We start from the raw sequence: 6,156 nt of genomic DNA on the forward strand, positions 1-6,156 counted from the left end.
ATTGCATTCACTCCACATTACTGGCCTGTATGACAAAGCAAAAAGAAGGAAACTGTGTGAAAAAAAATCCGCTCCAATCATCCATTCTGTTTGCAACAAGGCCGTTAAGTAATACCGCAAGACATTACGGCAAATATATGAACTTTTTGGCCTAAATTAAAATCGACATGTTTGAGTCAAATCCAATACAACAAAACAAAGAGTGAAACCCTCTGTATTTTCAAGTATTGTGGTGGAAGCATAATGTTATAGGTATGCTAGTCATCGGCAGGGACTGGGGAGATTGTCCGGATCAAAATAAATATAGTACCAGTCAAAAGTTTGGACACACCTACTCATTCAAGGGTTTTTCTTTATTTTTTATATTTTCTACATTGTAGAATAATAGTGAAGACATCAAAACTATGAAATAACACATGTGGAATCATGCAGTAACCAAAAAAGTGTTAGACAAATCAAAATATATTTTAGATTTTAGATTCTTCAAAGTAGCCACCCTTTGCCTTGATGACAGCTTTGCACACTATTTGCATTCTCTCAACCAGCTTCACCTGGAATGTTTTTCCAACAGTCTTGAAGGAGTTCCCACATATGTTGAGCACTTGTTGGCTGCTTTTCCTTCTTTCTGCAGTCCAACTCATCACACACCATCTCAATTGGGTTGAGGTCGGGTGATTGTAGAGGCCAGGTTATCTGATGCATCACTCTCCTTGGTCACAGCCTGGAGGAGTGTTTTGGGTCATTATCCTGTTGAAAAACAAATAATAGTCCCACTAAGCGCAAATCAGATGGGATGGCGTAACACTGCAGAATGCTGTGGGAGCCATGCTGGTTAAGTTTGCCTTAAGTTCTAAATAAATCACTGACAGTGTCACCAGCAAAGCAACCCCACACTATCACACCTCCTCCTCCATGCTTCACGGTGGGAACTACACATGCTGAGATCATCCCTTCACCTACTCTGCGTCTCACAAAGACACAGCGGTTGGAACCAAAAATCTCAAATTTGGACTCACAGACCAAAGGACAGATTACCACCGGTCTAATGTCCATTGCTCATGTTTCTTGACCAAAACAAGTCTCTTATTCTTATTGGTGTCCTTTAGTAGTGGTTTCTTTGCAGCAATTCGACCAGGAAGACCTGACTCACGCAGTCACCTCTGAACAGTTGATGTTGAGATGCATCTGTTACTTGAACTCTGTGAAGCATTTATTTGGGCTGCAATTTCTGAGGCTGGTAACGCTAATGAACTTATCCTCTGCAGCAGAGGTAACTCTGGGTCTTCCTTTCCTGTGCCGGTCCTCATGAGAGCCAGTTTCATCATAGTGCTTGATGGTTTTTGCGACTGCACATGAAAAAACTTTTAAGGTTCTTGAAATTTCCGTATTGACTGACCTTCATGTCTTAAAGTAATGATGGACTGTCATTTCTCTTTGCTTATTTGAGCTGTTCTTGCCATAATATGGACTTGGTCTTTTACCAAATAGGGCTATCTTCTGTATACCATCCCTACCTTGTCACAACACAACTGAATGACTCAAACGCATTAAGAAGGAAAGAAATTCCACAAATACATTTTTAACAAGTCACTCCTGTTAATTGAAATACGTTCCAGGTGACTACCTCATGAAGCTGGTTGAGAGAATGCCAAGAGTGTGCAAAGCTGTCATCAAGGCAAAGGCTGGCTACTTTGAAGAATATCAAATATAAAATACATTTTGATTTGTTTAACACCTTTTTTGGTTACTATAGGATTCCATATGTGTTATTTCATAGTTTTGATGTCTTCACTATTATTATACAATGTAGAAAATAGTAAAAATCAAGAAAAACCCTTGAATGAGTAGGTGTGTTCAAACTTTTGACTGGTACTGTATGAAAGGAACAAAGTCCAGGTAAAAAGTTCAAGGAAAACTCGCCTCAGTCTTCTGAAAAACCAACCCTTGGATTTTATCTTGGCCAGGTCGCAGTTGTAAATGAGAACTTGTTCTCAACTGGCCTACCTGGTTAAATAAAGGTGAAATATATATATTTTTGATATTGTTTTATTTTTTTAGCTGGAAGCTAGCTTTTCACCATGCAGATCCAGAGTCAAGTGTTGCATTCTCTGTTACATCTTACCTCTCTTATAGACAGACTTCATGACATCCAGTCTCTCTGTTACATCTTACCTCTCTTATAGACAGACTTCATGACATCCAGTCTCTCTGTTACATCTTACCTCTCTTATAGACAGACTTCATGACATCCAGTCTCTCTGTTACATCTTACCTCTCTTATAGACAGACTTCATTACATCCAGCCTTTACTGTAATCCCACAAACGGCATGGCATGTGCAGAGAGAATTCATTTAAACCCCTGTGTCTTACGCAGCACATGTCAGAGTCTGCAGTCCCATTTCTGCAGACTGTGTCAACACTGCTAGAGAGATTCCTAGTCCTGGGATGATGAGGCTGTTGGTAGTGATGAATCTTTACCAGTTGCACACCGGTTGTTTTCTGCACAATGCTGACAGTGGAGTGTCTCATTATGTCAATACCGGTTCCCCTGTAGACAGCTGTCAAATGAAACATGGGTCTAGTTGTCCATTTTCTTCCGTTCCACACAGATGAGGAAATGAGAGACCTTACATGTTCCATCAGTCTAATTGACTTGGTTGTGAATTAGCCACTGTGTTTTGTTTTAAGGTTCCCAGAAGTTATTAGTGGTTTGCTAGTATGCCATGAAGTAATTGGAATTCCTCCGAGACAACACTTGATGTTGCTCTATCTGTGCAGGACTGACAGATTTTTTTTGTTGTTGCTACAGTATTTGTAAATGAGTTTCCCCCGTCCCTATACAGTAGCACATAATACTAATTGGGGGTGAGCTGTTTGTGTTCACACCCCACTAGGTGACAGGGTGTCTTTAACTTTGTAGGCTACTCCTAGACAGGGTAGACATCACTGAAGCCATTAGAAATGAATGCATTGCTCTTGCAACCATTAGCGACGACTACGTTGATCTTCTTTTGGTAATATTTGGATACAAAAGACACTGTGACACCACTTTTGAACATGGCGTTTCATTGTCAACAGATAAAATGATAAGAGACATGAAAAGCAGAAGACGGCATGTCTTCCCCCTTTATAACCCAGTAGACTTTGTCATTTCTGTTGATTTGCAATTAGGCATGCACTGAGTTGCCATTGACTTCCGTTATTTTCTGTTGGAGGGGATATCCACTCTGTTCTCCTTTAGGACACCCTTCATTTGACAAGGAGAGGCAGTCAACACCATAAAGGTGTTTTATTCTGAGTTAAAGAACAAGCATTAACAGACTTTTATTGGGGCTGGGGGGTGTTCCTGCCAGGCTACATTCCTTATCAGACTTTAATTGTCCTTATCCATGACATAGGATGGCAAGGGTCTGCAACGTCTTCCAAATATCCCCCTTACAGTCACAAGAAAAGTTCTGAGCTTCCGGGAAATTGATATTATGGAGTGGCACACAGAATACAGAGAAACTTGATGTCACCTTGAATGCACATTACTCCCCCGATTGGACTGGCAGGTGATATCGGAGGATAAAACTCATTTTGACCTTGTGCTCACTCATCACAAAAAAACAAAAGGGCCAGATAGTGCCAAAGCACCCATCCATCATGTTTCAAGTATTATTTCCTTCAGAGTACTGATATCGCCATAGTACAGTTTCAGAGAGCTGCACTTCATTTAGCCAAAGCAGGCAATTTTTCCCGACTTTTTAAGGGTCTTATTAAAAATGGCATAACTAAAAGTGTTTCCATTCATATTTCATCATAGGGTGCAGTAATTGATTTCATCATCCTCAAGTTATTTCCATGATCGGAATGGGGACATCAAAACGCAGTGACCTCCATTATAATCCCTTTGAAATCAAATCCACTTTTATTCTATGCTCAAGCTCTCGCCAGGACTTCCAACTATGTATCTAGGGTGATTACTTTTCCTAACCTGCTCCTTCAGTGCTGGTCCAGAGAGTATCCAGTCATACATCCACCTATATCACTTCCCCACACTGTATGTGGGCCACTTGAGCTAGGCATCTGACACAACCCTCCTGAGGCTGTGCATCAGTGTGCTAGTTTCTGTCTCAGTGATACACAGGCAGGCACAGGCCCAGAAGTGAAGTGGCCCAGAAGTGAAGTAGCACACATGTTATATTTATGTTGATAACACTTGGGTCTTGTGCACTGAATGAAATCCCTACACTACAACAATCCATTTATAGGCCAAGGGCTCTATTCAGTTCAATACCAAACAGAATAACCTGTTCTACAGCATACTGCTTGTAGGCCTAATGTTTTCTCTTGTGTTAAGGTTCTTGTTCAATTTAAAGAAACAAAAGTGAAATGAGGAACAATGTCTTTTCTAGAATGTAATTACAGTGTTATACAAATGTATACTGTACGCAGTTGTTGTCTGACTCAGAAATGTACAGTAGGGGGCAATGATAATACTGGAAAATGCTCACATACTTGACCACATCAAAAGCACTTTCAACTACAAAGGCTATGAATTATTAGATATACACGATGGCTCAAGAGACCTCTTTATGACGTTATAATGCAGATGCTTATACTTTGAGTGCGCTACTATCATGCAGCACCAGTGAAGGGTATTGGAAGGACTAACCAACACAAACCCTTAGAATACCCAGTCTCAAACGTGCTCAAATTCATCCAGGATTCTCCACTGGTGTTCCTTGAAAATAATTGATTGATATGCGGGTAATGTGCATTGTTCAGACCGTATAACTGCATTAGGTCTTTGAAGGCACGTTGTCCGTGGTAAACAGAGAACTGGTCCCCATAGGCTTACCTGACCAAAGGCGGCTGTCAGAGTGGTTTAGCTAAACCAGGGTAGGAGGAGCGATGAGGTGCATCTGTAGGGCATGGAGGCACATGTGTCTGCCCACCTCAGGAGGTTTGTGTTGAGAGCATACAGCACACATGACTGGATATCATACATGTAAGAACATTCTATGTTCCTACACTGCACATCATTGTGGCGAAATGTTTTCTGTGATGCTCTGTGCAACATTTTTTTTTTTTTATCACTTATTACGCATGCATTAACTTGGTGTTTTGGAGGTTTTTAATTAGAGGTGATGAGCTGTGATACAGGCTGTGATACAGATATGGGGTGATAAACAGTTCAATCTCACACTCTAATCACGCCATTACAAGGTGGAAAGTGAATATTGTATTCATGCTTGAAGCTGTGTAACTACTGTTTACTACTTGTCATTCCGGATTTTCCAGAATTACAGCAACTCAAATATGCAGTGGCATCTCAATGCATATTTGACTGCGAATCAATTTGCAGTGAAACAATCAATGCACCCATGTCTTGGTGTCGCAAGCAGATGCAAACGAAAGTTTATCACAGAAAGAAAAGCCACATGCTCCGAGGAAGAAACTCTTCAATCTCCACAAAAACTATGGGGAAATGGAGAGGCCCACGTGGACGATAGAGGCATGCATTATGGATGTGAACTTCACATTCATTCTAAGGGAATTATGATAATAGTAAGAAAAATGGATAAATGTGTCAATGCAAACAGTATTGTCAATAGCCATCCTTTCCTGGGGGGTTTAACTGACTGAATAAAAATTAGGGTTTGCCTTTGTTGTCCTTATCTCTCACCTGCAGTAATGTCCAATTTATGCAGGCTGCACCCTGGGCTGGCAAAGTTGCTGCTCCCCAGAGTAGGACGGCAGCATGTTTCAGACAATATAAATGAACCTGTAGACAACTCAAGGTTGATTTAGAGCCGGCACAACAAGCAATTTAATGATGAACCTGCAACCATACTGATCTTGCCCTTACGCTGACAAGAAAGAATATGTCAGTGCATACCTGTATTACATAGGAGACTGGTATTGCACTGCTCTGGCCAAGTGAGAATTCAAATGCAAATGTTAGCTGATTGGAAAGAAGACTGGATTCAATGTCAGTCCATTTTCCCAAGATCTGTCGATGATAATAACTGTGGATATGCATAGCAGGAAGAGGTGGAACAACAAGTGGGATATTTATGATAAGAAATAGGAAACAGTCTCTGAATATAGAGAATACCCCCATGTAGAGAAATCATCTCTAATATTAATTGACAACTTGCTACATTATT

The sequence above is a fragment of the Salmo trutta genome, chromosome 20 (genome assembly GCF_901001165.1).
Source record: "Salmo trutta chromosome 20, fSalTru1.1, whole genome shotgun sequence".
NCBI classification, from domain to species: domain Eukaryota; kingdom Metazoa; phylum Chordata; class Actinopteri; order Salmoniformes; family Salmonidae; genus Salmo; species Salmo trutta.